The 18,454-nt window shown below is 41.4% G+C and overlaps 1 long non-coding RNA gene across 2 annotated transcripts in view; it reads right to left on the minus strand.

Annotated features, from left to right (window-relative positions):
- Positions 1–360: 360 nt before the first annotated feature.
- LOC108586502 overlaps positions 361–18,454 on the minus strand; it is a 42,354-nt gene continuing 24,260 nt past the window's right edge. For both annotated transcript variants that reach the window (XR_001903900.2, XR_001903901.3), the window contains 3 exons: positions 7,413–7,538; positions 5,629–5,747; positions 361–2,647 (listed from right to left, as the gene is read on the minus strand). This is a non-coding gene — a long non-coding RNA (uncharacterized LOC108586502). The remainder of the gene's footprint in view (positions 2,648–5,628; positions 5,748–7,412; positions 7,539–18,454) is intronic.

Genomic DNA, 18,454 nt, shown 5'->3' on the forward strand with positions numbered 1-18,454 from the left:
AGGGACTTTTTCTTTCTCTCCTCTTCTCTCTCTTCCTTCTGTCCCTCTCCCCCTCCCCTCCTCTCCCCTGTCCTTCTTTTCCCTTCTCTTCCCTCTCCCTTCCCTCTCTCCCCAACAGAACCCTCATCCTCGCCCCCCTGCCCCCCCCATCCAATCCAATCTTCCTGCTGCTTCTGCTTTTCTCACCATGGGAGGATAATTCCCCTTCTGTGACTCCCAGTACATTTTCTGGAGAGAACCTGCCTGAGCAGTTTAAGTCCTTTGTCAGGGAGCAAGGACAGATGAAGGGAGAGTTCCCCTGCCACACACACCCCACAAATTAATAATTATCATCCCATCTCATGTAAAAAGTAAAAACCAAAAATTAAAATCATCTTTAATCTCACCATACAGACATAACCATTTAACACTTTTTTGTGACTATGTTATAAAATACAATTTTGCATCCTACTTTCTAACTTAGCATTTTGAGTGTTTCCCCATTGAATTAAATGTTATTCAAAAACCTGACCTAAAAGGGTTGCCAATAGGTAATCTTATGCAAGCCATATTGTTTTAAACAATTCCTTCTATTGTTGGGTTGATGTGAGATTTTGATATTTTTCTTCAATTCCATGCTAGAGGGAGGGCATTAACTCTAAGCAGTAGACTTTGCCAGAAGACAGGAGCCAGTGTGATGAAAGGGGGGCACTTTCATTATGGACGTAGGTCTCAACATTTACTATATGCATTTTCCTCTTGCTGGTTTGGCCTCCTGGGGGTCAGAAACTGAAGCTGTAATCAGTGGAAGCCAAGAATGTGGGCTGCCAACTCCATTCACATTAGGAAGTTCCCAAATCTCCTGGGCTGCATCTTTCTTTAGGACCTGACAGATCCAGGCATAGTGTAAATTAAATAGGATGCGCCCAGCCAGATCTTCCTATCGTTCGCATTTCTGCACACAGGTCTGCAGCACCAAAGGGAATTTTACCACTGACCTCTAGTAAAAAAATAAAAACACATGTGTGTTAATGGACCTGGAATCCCCTCAACTGCTAGAATCAGAGTATGAGGAACTGGGGGCAGTGGTGGCATTTTGCAGTCCCAGTTTTATGAGTTTGGTTCACTCTACCAGATTTTTGTACTCTGTTCCTTCAGAACTGTGGAATGCCTGTAAACTCTAAAAATTGCGCTGAACTTTGGGAATTGATTCAACCTCTGGACGCTAAAGAGATAAAAAATAAAATAAAAAGACGAACTAGTCAGAAGACAAGCTTCATCTCAGCATTTGATGTTCTTTCTATGCATAACTCCAGGACCATTTCTGCCTGAGCATATCTGTAGGGGAGATGAACAATTGTCTTGGGAGCATCTGCCATGTGCTATGCATGTCCCATTGCCGAGTAAGCACTTGCTGGTTGACACAGCCTTTCAGTAGGTGGAGTTTTGGGGAGCCAACACAGATCCATGTGGAGGTCAAGCTCATCTGTGAGAGGCCTCCAGTGTTGGTCATTGGCCAAGATCATATTTCTAGATCACCAATGAGCACTGGTAGTTTTTGGTGCATTTTCTTTTACTCTGGCTAATGTTATGCTATTTGGTTAGGGAAAGGAGGTGTTCATTTCCTTGGTTTGCTTCCAAAGGTGGCTGTTCTGGCATGAAAATAAAAGATAAAGGTAAAAACTGACCAAAACTGGAATGGCAACAGTAATAAGTAGTCACGTTGGTTTGTGTATGAGACAGGTGTGAATGCGACACTACTGTCTAACGACTGTCTCTTTGAGGATGTGTTATAATTTCTTGACACTAAACAAGGACAAACTCGAAGGTTGTGTTAATTGGGAGTGACAGCCTGTATCCAGCCTGTACTCATGTTTTGTTGAGGTTGACAAAAGTCGATTAAGCCAGGTACCTTGTACTGGGAATCAGACATTGCTTTTGACACTGACCTATCCTTTTCTACTAATATTAGCTCTTTAATGAGGTCATGCTGGTATCCATTTTTAATGTATAAAAAATTCATAAATACCTGACCTTTTAGCTGCTGAGGAGGACTTCATAATCTTGTCATCATCTGCATAGATCCCTGTTTTACATGTTTTCTTCATATCTCCTTTTACTTCTGTGCCTTTTTCTTTAGATTGAAATATTCGAAATTACCAAGATCCATCCTCCTGTTAGAATTGCATGTCATTGTATTGTTTCAAAAGTTGCTCTATTGAAAAGCTGCGGGGGAAGGCGGGGACTTATAGCCTTTCTGTGTCTGTATCAGTAAACTTGTATTCTGTCTTTAGTGTGATGGCAACTTGGGAGCTCTGTGTAAACCACCAGGTCTTCTCTTTCCAGAATGCTCACCCAAGGAAGATCAACACAAAAAGGTTTTGCAAAGCCTATCTGCAACACACTTCTAATGATTTTGTCGAATATGATGTTTTGGCAGATCTTTCCACCTTTTGCATTGAAGCAAATGCTAGAAACAACCACCTCTGTTATATTAGATGCAAAGTATCCGTATCTAGTTTGCTAGGTGTAATTCTAGTACACCCATGGTATTAGAAAACAGTAGTGCCATTTCAAAATTCTTGTCATTATCTGGACATTTCTTCATTTCCTTCTTTGTATTCTTCTCTTTGGCCTTGTAATATTATGTCACTGTTGGAATTAAACCCTGAAAAAGTGGATTCAGTTAAATATCACCAAAGATTTAAAAAACTTAGATTTTCCCATCTGTACTTTGGTAAGGATATTTGAACACATAGCACCAGGCACTGGCAAAACTATAAGTTAAAAATGATCAGAAAAAAAATATGCTATCAGGAGATCAGGTGAGAGAAGAAATTAAAGAGATGGAGTAGGTAGCTTCACAAGACAACTTGGACAGAGAGGGAGGAAACTGGGGTAAAATTAATAATGGTTTAAAGTGTTGATTATTCTGAGACTATTTCTAGGTAATAAACAGGAAAGCCTTAAAGAACCAGTGGATTGGCTCTGTAACAATAGACGAGCAGACCAAATGATGGGTGGTGAGGATAATGTGGGGGCAGGGGTTCTAGCCCAGAACCCTAAATCATTGAATAAGCTGTCCATGTTAAGGAGTTTCTTTAAACTGAGAAGTTTTGATAGTCAATGCCCTTGGGCTCAAAGTCTTTGAAATAACTCAGAAAGAGTAATTAGAGCCTTGCCATAGCACGACCCCGGGGGCCTATGCTTTGGGACCACTTTGTAACCGAGGCTGCCCTGTCACAAAGTGCTTCAAGTAATGTCAGAAACAAATCCTCCTTAGGCATGCTTTTTCCTTGGCTGATGGTTTTCATCTGGTGAAATCTGGGAACCTAAAAGAGTGAGGAACAAGGGGAGCTTTGAGCTATGGAATGTGCTGCAGGGTCTGACTGGAAGTGGGCTAGATCAAAACATGCATAGTGAAGGCTCCAAAAGAGGCTCACAAGAAAGTGGAGGGAGACATTGAGAGTTCTTAGTACTAAGCTGTTGTTTCTGGACATGTCTGATTCCAGGTCCCATTGGTAGAAACTTTGGAAAATAGATTACCATGGCACCTGGAGAGTCTGGCAGTGAGAAATGAGTGAACATTCCGGACAGAAAGGCAAACAGCATCCTTAGCACATTCTGGAAACCTCCCTGGTCTGTCTCCTGCGTGCCTTTTCATCCCACCTCTCACTACCCCCACTTCATTCATTCTAGTGTAATCATAATGATTTTGGAACAGGCCAAGATGGTTTCTGCCTTGGAATGTTCAGACTTCCCACTTCCTGCCTCTGACTCTTTTTCCTCCTTCAGGTTTCATCTTCAATTGCATCTCCTAAAACGGCGCCCTCTTAATCAACCTACCTAAATTACCTTATTGTTAGTCATGCAAAGTATCTGAAATTATCTTATAAATGTGCCTGTATATCTTTGTCTTGCTTCTGGAGCATAAATTCCTTGACAACAAGGAGTGCGCCTGTTCTGTTCAGCACAGCCTTTTTGCATAGAACGGTGCCTGGCGTATAGTAGCTGCTGAGTAAATATTTCTTGCATGGATAAATGAATAAGTAGACAAATGGGAGAACCAAGATGGGAACTGAGAGGTAGGTGAACAGATAGAAAGCTTTGGGGTATAAGGACTTGACCTCATCAGAAAACAATTGAGCAAGGAAACAGCTCGTGGGACCAAGTAAAACATCTAGCTGAGCTTAGCAGCAAATGCTGACTCGAAGAAATGCTACTGACCTAGGTGTCCTTAAATTCCTTCTAATTAGAGGTCAGTTTTGGACCTATAGGCTGGAGTATGGCTGAGCTTGCAGTGGGGTTAAGTCATTTTTAGAAACCAATTGGTTGACTTAGAAATCTAGGTGGGTATTATAAACAAAATCTATAACCAGAATGGCAAACCTCTTGCAAGCATTACTGATAGATAACAGAATCTTTATTGCTTATCCCAGTTTCAGTAATCACCAACCACTGGAATGTAGACTTTGTTATGGCAGGACTTTTGTCTTCTTCACTGTTTTATCCCCTGCATCTAGAACAGTGCTTTTATTTGTAAGTATGTGATAAATATTTGTTGAATTAAATATTTGATGATGGGCTCAAACAGATTCGACATATGAGATGCATCTCATTTGCCATCCCTGACCTAAAGCAAAAAGATAAGGAATTAAAACTGGGAATTGTTATCACAAAAAAGAACAACGAATCTGATAGTCTTAAGAAGTGTTTCCATGCTGAAGACTGGCAGCTGCCTTGCCATCACCCTAAAGTGCAAAGCCCGAGGCTGTTCCTTCAATTTGCTGTATATTTGGAGCCACTCAGCTCAAGTCCAAGATGGATTACCCTTGCTCCTGATTATACTACTTAGTGAAAAACACTATAGCATTATATGGGGTAATTGTCGTATGCTATGAGTACATCAATTCAATATGTATTTATTGCCTGCTACATACCCCTACTATCCTTCATGATGAGGTTGTAAGCCTGAATTTCTGCTTCCAAATAGGAAGCTTTCTCCAGCAGTCATTTCTCAGAAAGTGACTGTTCAAAGAGTAGTTTCTCCAGCATCATTTTATTTATTAATACACTGTTTATCCATCTAAGGGACAAAGCTGGGATTGCACATGAGTTTCATATAAAAGGGCACAATCTCCCTTTACTCATTCACTTATACTACCAATGTTTTTTGAGAACCTACTGTGTGTTACCACTGTGAACAAAGCTGAGTTCTTTCCATGGAGATTACATTTTAATAAGGAAGATAGACAATTAATAAATCAAAATGCAAATGTATAATCTCAGATAATGACAAATTTTTTCTTTCAGTAGAGTAGTGGAGGCTGAAACTTGTTTAGAATGGATTTGAGAAAGAATATTAGGAGCTACAGATGGAATTACAAGGCAATTTTAAAAAATAGGTTTTGTTTTAAAAGAAGCCAAGAAAATTGGTTGTAGGAGTATTGGGGTCAAGCGTTTGATTAAGATGAGAGCTATTTTCAGAGACGATGAAAATGATCCACTGGATGGGAAAACGTTGCGAGAGAGAGGGGACAATTGCAGAAGCAGTGTGGTGGAGGAGGCATGAGGGGATGGGATGGAGTACACACATGTACCTCCCTCTGCAGGCACGTGGCTTTTCCTTTGAGGGAAGAGAAGACCTACCTGTTCAGGAAGTGGGGAGACGCGCTTACTCTGGTTCCCATCCATTTCCTCATGTCAGTCTGTTTTCAGCCACAGTGGGGGAGACTAAGACAGTTCAGTAGCTGGCTCATGACTGAGTCCTGGAATGTCAAAAGAAATTAGGTGAAATTTTTGCCCTCAAAGACATCCCAGTCTGGTAGACCCCTAAACAATTGTATCCCTTATTCTCACATTCACAAGAGGCTTCCCTTGGAGAATGACTTGATCATTAAATCAATTGGGTGGAATCATTTTGAATCCACATTTTAAACCTTTCTTTCTTTCACACCATTCTTGAATATGTTGCCTTGAATTCACAAACTCCAATTAAGTATACTTGGCTAATAACTTCACCATGAAAATATCTCAAACTATTAAAGTATTGAATAAAGTATTCTGCTTTTGACACTCTCCACAAACCTCAGAGGATTTGAAAAACTTGAAGTATGCAGAGGGAAATCAGACTAAATGCTCACATATATTTTATTAGGAACACTTTTTTAAAAACATGAAGACAAGGAAAAAAAAAAAAGACCAAATTCAATTTTTGAGCCTGGCACTTCAACTTCTCTACACTTTATTCTAAACAGGAAAAATAAAATCAGCTTTGTTCCTCAGCATATGCTTTTGACGTTTTTTTCCTTGAAGTCTGTGAATTATTAATAAACTAATTTCTCTTTATAGTTCAATCTTTGGAGATTTAAAGTACTCACTCAAATGCATGGGGAAGAGATAGAGCTTCAGTTCCAATCAGTTCCAATCCTCTCTGGAGATACTGGCCTTGAGGTATCTCTGAGTCTTTGATATCAATCTTTGATTCGACTGGGAATTTCTGATCATTTCTAGAACTAGTTTGTTAATACCACTTAATGCCCTGTTTAAGTGGAGCCATTTCTGCTAGCTGATTTTATGCTCTCACTTTGCTTCTGCAATATTTTATGTGTGTGTTTATACAGCATATATAGGTATCTATATCTCTCTCTATAGTTATACTTGATGGATTATTTCATGGTGAGTTGTACTAGAAGGCAGGGCTTTTGATGACAGAGGATGTCCAGTAAATTAACAGCTCTTATAATAAACCATGTTGGATCTAAGTACCACCAAGAGTGCTTCCTCCCTGCTCAGTAGAGCTTAGAGGAAAGACTTGTCCCTATAGAGAAAGGAAGTTTGCAAAAAACCAGAACTGCCCAGCAGAAAAACAGATGAGCTCTGGATTAAATTTCTTCCCTCCACTCTGCTCCAATGGCTGTGTTAAAAGGTGGATCCCGGTGACCAATGGTCAGAGGTGAGGGAAAGGGGATTTCTCCATCAGCTGGGAGTTTGGATAATTGAGCTGAAGTCACTTCCAACATTATAATTCTATTGCCTCATGTAGCCTCAATACATGAGAATTACCATTCCTTTTTTTTTTTTTTTCTTTTGTAGACAGAGAAACTGAGACACTGACTTTAATTGACTTGCCTGATATTCTGCAAGGGATTGAGCATGCTTTCTCACTTACTGGGTAGATCTTAGGGGGATTCAGATTCTGGGTGAGGTCTTCTGTCTCTGATCTCTGGTCTATTTATTGATCCAAAAGTGAAAAAAAATTCCAGCAAACATAGGCTAAGCAGTATGCACCAGTTCCCTGCTCCTCTCTTCCTTGACATTCTCTGGGGGACGTGGTTTCAACATGGAACTGGCCCCTGCCTTTACTTTCCCCTCTACCTCTTCCCTTAATGACCTGCTGCATTTCCAGAATATAATGATTGAGCCAGACTCACCAGGCGAACACGTTGAAAGGGCTGCTTAGCGGGAGCACTGCAGAATGAGATTCTCCACCTGAACAGACTCTTTCCCGGCATTGCCAGCCCACGTAGACAGTGAACTTGCCTCTCTCCAGAGGAGGTCTGGATCAGAACCACAGAGGGAAGGGGTAGGGGAGAGGGAAAGCAGAGATAAAAGGAAAGCTTTTCCTTAAAAAAAAAAAAAATGTTAAAGCCAGTTCTATTCTTAGACTTTATTTACTTTTTTGTTAAGCTTCAGGGGTTAAAGGGCTCACAGTAATGGAAACTGGAGGCCACCGATTTATTGCACTTCCTCTAGATTTTCTGGGTAGATTTGTTTGGTGGTAAGCATGAGCTTCTTCAGCCTTTCTCACCCAGGACCTTAACCTTGATCCAGCTGTAGGAACTCCGCACTTGAGAACCTGGGAAAACCAGACAATCTTAGACTCTAGGGGTTGTGCATATGAAAATGCACTGGCTTTTACCAACATCTCCCCCTTTCTTTAAGGACTCAGAAAGCATTAGAATGAAAAGACCTATTTGTCAAAGAAAAGTGTTTCACATTTTGTGAAATATTTGGTCATTTCCATTTTTATTTAAAAGAGTCGTATTTTTTCCTACTTCTCTCAATCATACTCCTGTTCTTCGTCTAAAGACATATCTCCCTGTCCCACCATTATTCATACTGAAAAAATGGATGGGTTGAGTCTGCAACATTTCTTTGTAGGGATGGATTTGATATCCTTTGGATCTTACTTAATTATTTATTTATCTGAAGGAACAATAGTATCTTAAAGATGTCATGGCACATTTCTAATATGTATTGTATCCGTCAGGGTTCTCCAGATGAGTGGAACCAGAAATGGCTCTCACAATCTTGGGGACTAGCACATACAGAGGCTGCATGGCAGCCTGGCAAGCTGGAAACTCAGGCAGGAGGTAGTGCTGCTGCTTGAGGCATAATATTATCTTCTCTGGGAGACCTTAGTTTTTACTTATTAAGGCCTCCAACTGATTGGATGTGGCCCACTTACCCCATCACTGGTGCTTTCCTTATTTAAAGCCAAATGGCTATAAATGTTAACTACATGTGCAAAATATCTTCACAAAAACACCTAACTTAGTGCTTGATAGGAAGTAAGTACTGTAACCTAGCCAAGTTGACACAGACAATTAACGTCACATGCACCTGCCTCTCCTCCCATTTGTATGTCCTGGCACTCTCCAATTTATTCACCTGTCTATGTAACTCCAGTCACCACCCTAGTCGGAGTTGGCATCATCTCTCCTGGTCCAATGCAATTGTTTGCTAATGTTTCTCCCTGCCTACGCTTTTGCTTCTGATTAAGTTGTTCCCCACTCTACAGCCAGAATGATTTTTTTTTCAAGATGTGGTCCTAGTCCTATACTTCCCTGGTTAAAATCACTCAGTTGAATTTGCCTGGATCCAAGGTCAGTCATGACAACTTAACACTGCCTACAAGACCCTGCTGGGTCTGTCCCTGCCCACTTCTGCAGCTCCTTCTTGCTTTCTGCATTCCAGCCACACTAACCCTGAAATTGTGTTCTTGCATTTTATCATGTTCCCTTATGCCACAGGGTCTGTTTCTTCTGCCTGAAAGGTGGTTCCCTCCCACTGTGCCTGGGTAACTCCTACCCCACCTTCCTATAATAGACAGATTTACTCCCTTAGGGGAGCCTTTCTCAACCACCCTGACCAGAACAAATCCTCCAAAGACGTATTTTCACAGTCCACACCTCTCCTTTGGAGGACACATTGCACTGGACACTTTGCATTTATGTGTGTAATTATTGGCATATGTCTATGTTCCACACATGAAGATAGCAACGATAACTTTCTGGTTCATCACCACATATCTAATGTCTAGCATGGTGCTGATACCTAGAGGGTACTCAATAGATAGTATCAACTGAATACATAAATGAATCACCCGAGTTAGGGTGCAAGTCATGGCTAACATCCTCCTACCGCTTCCCTGGGGCACCTACCTCATGCTGCTCCTCCCACCTCTTGAGCACAACCACAGTTGCCTCTGACTTACAACTTTGCATCACAGTTGGGCACTGAGATCAGGAGTTTTGAAAATGGCCAGGCGATCTTCTGTGTTGACTGCCTCTCCACTCATTTGGGCTGCTCTAATGAGCTTGTTTAGTACCCAGAAGAGCCATAACCCACTGCACATGCCTACTGTCTTTAGTTCATCATACACGGTCATAGTTTTGAGCACATCCCAAGGTTTTAAAACCAGAGTATTTCATCTAAAACTGTAAATGTATGACTTATCACAAAAAAAAGACCTGTCATTCCATAGGGCAAAAAATCATCTTAAGTTAAGTAGCAGCTGTCCACATAAGAAAGGATGGGTGACCCGTAGTTCAGCACATCCCTGTGGGTCTACTGCACTCGCTCAGATGGGCCACCTGAGTCCTGAGTACAGCAGAGTTGAGGCTCCTGCTGTAACTGCCAGTAAGCTACCAACAGGCACATTTGTTCCTCTCTTACTTCTCCTCTTCCATCTAATAAACTCTAAGGAACATCTTCTAGGGGGAGAAAAACATGCAATGGTTTAAAAATAGTGAAAGAGCAATCTGACAGCTCAAATCTCTGGTCGTGTCTATCAATGCCATCTTCTATAGGCTGTAGCTGACCAAAGCAATGTCAGCAGCCTGGGATCCACTTAACTGTCTTGATTTGGGTGGACCAAGGATGAAGCCAAGCTATGAATGTACTGTCAATTTCTCTACAAAAGCCAAAACTATTGCTGTATTCATTCACCAGTTGCTTTTGTTTGTAGAATGGAAGTGAATGTACTTAGCAGACCCAACAACCAAAATGGCACCGTCTGAAGTCCGTGCACATGAATCTTTTACAGCCTGACTTCTCCCGGGAACTTAAGTAAATTCCCTGGGCTTGTGACCTTCCACTGGACACAATACAAAGGGTCATTATTTGCTTGATTCTCATGCTTGAAGGAAAAAAAAAAAAAAGAAGGAAGTCCAGATGAAAGTTAAAAATAGGGCATGTGAATTTAGTGCGAGTTTCTCTGGGATCATAAGTCTGGTAAAGAGAAAAAAAGAAGGAAGAAAAAATAGACACCATATTAAATGAGCTTCCAGGAAGAATGTTATTTGCTCACAAATATTTATCCAGAGAACTCTTCAGACTAATTCCTCATTAACAAAAGTGTCCTGGAATGCAGGTGGAATTCATCAGAGCAGCCTCAAAGGAAACTTGAGAACTGAACTCAGAAAAATCCCCAGCATAGAGACATTGTTCCTGCTCTGTGCAACTTTCCCAATTGCTCTTCTCCTTGCTACTGAGTATCTTTTGAATAATACCTAGAATACACAGGCGCACACACATATATAAATATCCCCCACACATCCCCCATACATATGCGGGGCTTTCTGGAAGTTAGAATTTTGTTTTGGGTCATATGGCTGAGACAGAAAAGAATAAACACGCAGTTCCCAAATTCCATGTGTCCATAGTAAGAGGGGCCCCTTCTTCTTTGCAGATACGATTCACTTATAATAAACAAAGAGTGTTTTCTATAATTTTGTCTGCAGGGAGGGTTAAATCTAAACTTCCAACCCTGTCTCAGAAGCATTATTCCAATCAGGGAATTATGTCACAGGTGGAGACGTGTCCCTGGGAAAGAAAGCATCTGCTTCCATGCAAATGTCATCAGTAATAAAGAAAGATGGGGAAGCCATGTGATCCAGGAATTGGATCGTGTCCATATCAGGTCTGCTTTTCAGTTGTAAAAACAGTAAGTTACCCTCGATTAGTCTTATGCACTGGGTGAAAACCTTTTTTTAAGCTTTACCAGGTTCCAGAAAGAGGCAAGAGCACTTGGCAAAGGCTTTAGAAAATGATCGTTTCTTAATTCTGCTACAAACTCCAAATGCCACTTCCTGGTTCAGAAGCAAGAGGCTTGGGGGAAAATAAGTTGGAGCTCATAAAAACACTCAAAGGGCATACTGGTCATCAAACAGCTCTGAGCAAACTGTATTTGCAAATGAATCTGAAAACATGTGGATTCAATTTTCCTTGAAATGCCCAGAGGTTAAAAAATTAAAGGGAAAATGTTTGGCAGAAAGAGCCTGGGGTTTGGCTATGTGCATAAGTTTCTGAAAAATAAATTGATTGTTTTGCCGGGGAACAAGTATTACCTGGTTCCCCTTCTCAATCACATCTCTAACTTCATTATCAATGGCCCCATTTCTCATTGTGCCTGCAACGTGGACAGAAGAGTTGAGTTCATTTGGTAAGATAGCACATTTTATTCATTCCCAGCATGTTCTTGTGTGTGGCAAACCCAGAATTTCAGAACTGTCATGGGTTTCAACTCTAGTAACATCGTGGCAAGAAAACCATCTGCTAGCAAAATTGTTTCTTCTTTGCCCATTGCATCCCATCTGCCTTCACCCATCAGGTTTTACCCCTCTTTTTCCTTTCTTCAGTCCACCAAAATAATACCTTTATTATGTCCAAATAAACATAGGCCAATATGGAAGTGCTTTAGAGCAAATCCAAATTGTTGAAAAGATTATGAAAATAGAGTGGGTGGGGGAAAAATTACATCTGTGAAAAAGCAGTGATTAGCCTTAAAACAATGTGAGGCCAACGGCACAGAGTCCCATTTACGAGATGATGTGTGTTGCCCGTAAGTGGCTGTTCCTGGTCTCTGAGGTAGCAAAGTTGTCACATGGTTCTGTTGTTGCCATGGCAATAATCTGTAATTGTGCAGAAAATCCACAGAACTCGTGAGCAACTCCTTAGTGGATTGGGCTGAAAGAAAATCAAGCCCGTGAAAGCACTGAATTGATGTGGTTATGAAAGTGCGTTGGCCAAGCTGGCTTTCCTTCCCCTGACCCCCATCTAACTATGGTGAACGCCCTCATGTATGTATATTTTTGTCACTTCTGTGTTCATAACCGGTGAAAGGTATAAATCCTACTCAGCTCAGGAAAAACCTCAGCTCACTCCTTAAAATTCTGAACACACAGTTTGTAATCTACAGGGTGGGAATTGTGGCTTTTTTGGCTGCTGGAACTTCTTGACCCCAGACTAGCGTTGAGGACCAATGCCTGATTTGTACATCTAAGTGAAACAACATTTTAAACACATTAGGGTCTCCCCAAGCCCAGGTGGGTGTTTTCCCCCGAGCAGAGGCACCAAGAACATGCTGGGCAGGCGAGTGAAGCTCTGAGGATGTGTTACCCCTGGGTAGCTTGGCAACAGAGTATACACACATGTACAACACACCCATCTGAAAACATGCCAATACTCCCTGCCTTTAAGCTAGCTAATACAAACCATGCCCAAAATACAGCCGGGAAATGGAGGGTAGGTGGTATTTCCCCCTCCTGCGGGGAAATGCTGCATGACATGCATAGATGCTGCATGACATTTATGCATGTATCAGCAGTCAACCCCAAATAGTTGAGGGCATGAATGAGTGCGGGGGCCCCTGACAGAAAACTGAACAGGAAGAGAAGCCAGACAAATCACTGTCATGGTCCAAAGAACAGTGAGAATCCCATGGGAATGCAGCTTCCAAGCAGATCCCATGAGAACATCTGGGATGAAGACACTCACGCCAGGCCCTAAACCCAGACTCATTAGTAAGAGTGCTTCATTTCTTCTCATTTTTAAATTTATCTTCTCATATACCATAAGTATGATTTTCTTTCCTTCTGCACATTTTCTTACTGGGAGTAGGAAAAGGATGTTGGAGAATGAACATTAAGCTGTACATTGGGGCGCTTTCTCCTGGATACCTGCTCATTTGGGGTTACTCAACTACAAGCAACAGAAACTCATTCTGCCTAATTTAAGCAGAGAGGAAGGTGACATAGGAGAGTGAAGGACTTGCAGATATGGGCAAGTATTGAGAATTAGGATAAGAAATGGAGAGGAAACCAACAGCTTAGGGGTTTACATAGCAAGAGAGAGAGAGAAAAAAATCTGATCACAGTTTCCTACTAGAAACTTTAGCTTCAACTATTTTTCTTTTCTGACATCTTTCTCGAGAGTCAAAGTTTTTGGGGAAAAAAATCCGGATGGCCTAATTTGGATGACGACTCCAATTCTTTCTTGGTTGGGGTGGGGATGTGTGGGAGGAGAAAACAGAGAGTCTAACCCTTAAATAAGAGTCTCATCAAGATTCCACAGAATGGGAGGGAATTTTTCAAAATAAAAATTAAGGTGCATTTATGGAAGGGGATTGTATACTGTGATGGATAGTCATGGCGTTGGCATGAGACGAGAGAATTCGACAATAAATCTTGGAGGGAAAGTTGCAAGATGGAAACGCCAGTCATTCATTTCATGTTAGTGTGCCTGTGCAGAGATTTGCTAAGCAAAATGGGAACAGAGATGTAGTAGATGGAGAGTGAGTGAGAGAGCTAGTCTAGAAAACATTTTGTTTGGCATCTTCTTCTTGAAAGAATCAAGAGGAAAGACAACAACCTGATTTGACACCAGCTATGCTAATGGGGCAGACTTCCTGCTAGTCAAAGCTCCCCATTAATGTCCACTTCTCAGCATGTCTGATTATGGGTTGAAGTTGACCGATCAGCAAACTACTCAATTATAAGCCCATCTTCTCCCTGTGGTGCCACTAATTAAAACAGGAACCATGTTGCAGCTCACACACTCCATGGAGTTCTACCTTCCAAAAGCTGAATTAGTCACAACAATTAGCCATTGTAAGTGGAATTCAGCCTCCTTTTTCCTTTCCTCAACCCCACTCCAGTTTGGTGTGAATTCATCTCTGAAAAACCTTCCCTTGGGATTAGTGATCTCCCTGATACCCTTCGTGTGAGATAGAAGCACACGTGGTGGCAGATTTGAAACACAACCCCAAAATGCAGCTATGTGGAAAACTCAATGTTCTGGAATGCCCTGACCTTTTGTCCTGCTAATCATCATGTTTTTCCCCTGAAATCACATCTTGAAGGGTATTCCTACATGTACTTAATTTTTAAGAGGGAGAGAGGGAAAAAAACCCAACATGGATCAGTACCCTTCTAATAGCAGGAGATCTGTTCTGCAGACAGCTGGGACAAACTGTAATCTTTTTTCTTTTTCTGTCTTGATAAACATAACGGGCCACTTTGGTAATTTCAGCTGTAAATGCACTTCTCTATAACAGGACGATGTTTCCCAGTGCAGAAGAGGAGAGAGAAAAGATGTTGAGAATCACTGTGATGACAGGACAGAGGTATAGGCGCTTGCTACGTAGCCACAGAGCACATCCCAAACTCACTTGAACATCAAGCCCATGGCTTCCTGACCAGAGAGAGGAACTTTTGTAAACTGTTCAAGGTCCAGTTCAAATCTCCATTAGTATTGAAATCAATATCCCTGGCTGGAAACAAGATGACATTTCTGGCTTCCTTCCAAAGGGACTGCCAATTAGCCTCCAGCAGAAAGATCCCTGCCCACACTTCTCTTAATGTTCCTTCTTCCTTGAAAAGAGGCAACTCTAGATGCTCTTGCCTTTTTATACAAACTTTTCCATTCAGCATTTGATAGCTCCATTGTTTTCTTCCCCAGATGAAACGAAGCAGAAGTTTCTCTATCAAAATATTTTCTTCTCAAAACAGCTGTGCATACTTAAAAGTTTCTAAGAACATCAGTTTGCACACAATTGTGGAAGAGCAGACCATCCTCAGAGTCATTGCATAAATTCAGTATTGTTAAGTGAGAATAGAGCATATCTTAATGTTTCATGGATCACAGTGGTTAAGTGCCTCAACAATGGAGTCAAAAAGACTTCAGTTTCAATTCTGAAATCACTAGTTAATATTTTGCATTTTGGACAAAACTTCTGAGTATGTGGCCAGTCAACATGGGTAAGAGGGAAGGGATTTCTGGAGCTCTGGTTCTCTTGTGTCATGCTTTCGGAGCACCTGCACTGGGCTCCTGACAATCTGTGTGCCTCCATCTTAGCCAGACCTCTCTGCCCCTTCGTTCCCACCACTTGTCTTCAATAGGGTCATGTCTTCAGTTCCACTTCCTTTACCTTGGGCAGGCTGTCCAAGATGGGGTATGGAGAAGAGCTGCCGATGACTCAGAAAATCCCACTTATTTATCAAGTTTCTTTATCCCACATGGTTTCAGCCAAAATGAGAAGGTACTTGTTGCATGACAAAATGGAGCAGCACACACACACACACGCATATACACACAAGCTATACTGTTACACACCGACACACAGACACATGCTGACAGGAAACACTCAATGACTACCTGCTTATTAACTCTTGATGAGACATCTTAGAAATGAAGATTATTTTGTTTATCTCACATGTTATAGATTGATCTAGGATAGGGTGACACATTGATTTCAATCAAAGCTCTGGTCAGTTCAGAGAGGGAGAGATGGAGTCTGCTGGTGGGCAGTTTACTCTACTAGAGTGCTTTTCTGAGAGCCCACACTTCAAGCAGGGAACAAGAGCTAGGCTGGGCTAATGAGGATGCTAGAAGGCAGGGAAGAGTGATATTAGGACGGTGGCTGGGTGGAGAGCAGGAAATGGCATGGCCGGCTCTTACACAGGCTCATGTTGCTCGCTGTCATATACAATAAATCTGCTCCAAATGTTAAGAGCAATTAAATAAAAGAGAGAATACGAATGTGGAAAAAAAGCTATTGTAATTGGATATTCCAGAACTTGAGACTCGGGCATAATGTTTTTATAATAGTGTATATAAGAGTCTTCTCTTCAATAGCCTAACAAGGATTAAGTAATTGAACAACATTATTTCAAAATATTTTCTGGGTTGGATCTTATGTTCCAGCATCTCAAATACACATAGTTCCAGTTATGAGAATCTGTCATGTTAGGACAACAAGATCCAGCCTGCAGAACATCTGGCTTCAACCAATGTTCTCAATCTTTTGTTTTTATAAGCAGTAAATGTAGAGGGCCAGGTTTGTGTGCTTGGGTGATTTGATTCACTGAATGCACACATAATTTTGGCCACTCGTTATGACTAGTGGTCAGAGGTACCTGACTTCAATCCTTAATTGTTAAAATGATTCTGTTCTTTTCATTTAGTTACTTAAGTTTTATTTTAGGGCCCTAGTGTCTACATAATATGCTGTCATAGGTTATGATTCAGTCATTTACAAAAATACTTACTGAGAACCAACCATGAGGCAAGCTCACTGCTCTCACAAGCTTACAGTCCAGCAAGGGAAACAGACTTGAGACAAATCAATACCTAAATGGTTACTTGATTACAGTTGTGAAGAGTGCTTCAGAATAGAAGAATGAGGTGCCATCGGGGAGATGCTCAACTGACCTGAAAGTCAAGCAAGTCATCTCTGAAAAAAGCAACATTTAAACCAATAGCTGACATGGTCAAGTGAAAAAAGAAGAGATGGAAGGAGAGAAGGCTATTCCAGAGAGAGGGGCCAGCATGTGCCAAGGCCTAGAGACAGAAGGGAAGAGATGTATTAAGATTTGAGGAACTGGAGAAAGGCCAATATGGCGGGGTTATGGGGCAATTTGGAGAGACTGGCAGAGGAGAGCGAGGAGGCAGGCAGAGTCTGTGCTGAGGATGAAGGTAGAGGGGGACCTAAACTTTGTTCTCAAAGGTGCAAGAGAAACTTGTTGATTAAGCTCTCAGAAAATACTTATAGAATGTATAATCACTCCTTGCAGTTTGTTCTCACTACTGGCAAGAGAAAAAGAAAACACTCTTCAGGGTTTGTTCTACTCGTGGTAGAACAAAGGACTATGTTGGCACAAAGGATAATGCATTGCTTTCATCAACATTTTTCAAATTTCAGTCATTTTTGACCTTAATGATTTTTGCCACACTTTCCTAACACCCATATCCTAGTTGATATAATACTGTTCTTTAAACAAAATCCTCTTCTTTCTTATGCATATTTACTTACAAAAGGAACCGTAAATCAGGACTATAAATGGAAAGTCAGTATTACCTGCCGTAAATGGAAGGAACCATGGAAATAAATAGAATAGTAAAAAAGACAACGTTATCACATACTTAGTAGCTGCTGTTAGTCTACCGGAGTTCTCAGCCTGTGGTCTCTTCTCTATTATATAAAAAGAGAGATTAACAAAAGATGAAATAGGGAAGATATACTAATCCCAGAAGACCTCTTTCTTCCCTGACTCCACTAACTGGTTTCAAAGAGAATTAAAAAGAAAGTAATGTTCTCACTGTGCAATGCAATGTAAGTGATGTCAAGTCAGTGTGTCACATTAAAACATTCACAAACCACTGATGGCATGTGGCCCATATTTTGGGAAACAGAATTATTTCCTAGATAGTAAATGTAAGCCCAAAGCATATAGTCTTAATTCATTGAACGAAGGAAGGCCAGCCTTTGCCATGGCAGTGAATGTGTACCTCACTTTTTGGAAATGAAGTAGACGTTTGATAAACTAGGTAACTTTTCTTGCAGATAAACATTATTATGGAAACAATATCAGTGATGCTTTATCTGGATCAGGATTTGGCCCAGGTTAACCTTAAGAATAAGCTGACCATCCAGAGAGAGTAGCCTCAGAATGAATCCCATCATAGAGCCAGGCAGACGGAGGGCTGATGTCACAGCGTCTAGGGTGGATAGGATTGTGGGGACCACTCTTAGAGGTCAAGTGGAGTCTGACAGCAGCCACAGGAGACCTGTAACCCGTATGAGATAGACAAGCTCTTATGATTGTTGATGCCGTGTTATCATTGTAAACATAGTTGCCAACTTGTCACTGGCATCAGCAGAGTAAAGTTGTTGGCAGCAGGAACTAGGATTCAAAGCCTCAATTCACATCCTGGGGAGGGCTTGTGAAAGCCAAGGAAGACCCAGGTCCCAGAGGCAGCGGCTTATGAGGCTGCTACTCAGACAGATACCGAGGCACTAGGGGAATTCAAAGAAAGACTCATTCATTGAATCTGTAGGCATTTGGCCACCAGGAATGAAGCAGGAGTTCTGTAGCCCTGGAAACAAAGACTCTCAATATAGAGAAGAGTC

This window comes from Papio anubis, chromosome 5 (assembly GCF_008728515.1).
Source record: "Papio anubis isolate 15944 chromosome 5, Panubis1.0, whole genome shotgun sequence".
NCBI classification, from domain to species: domain Eukaryota; kingdom Metazoa; phylum Chordata; class Mammalia; order Primates; family Cercopithecidae; genus Papio; species Papio anubis.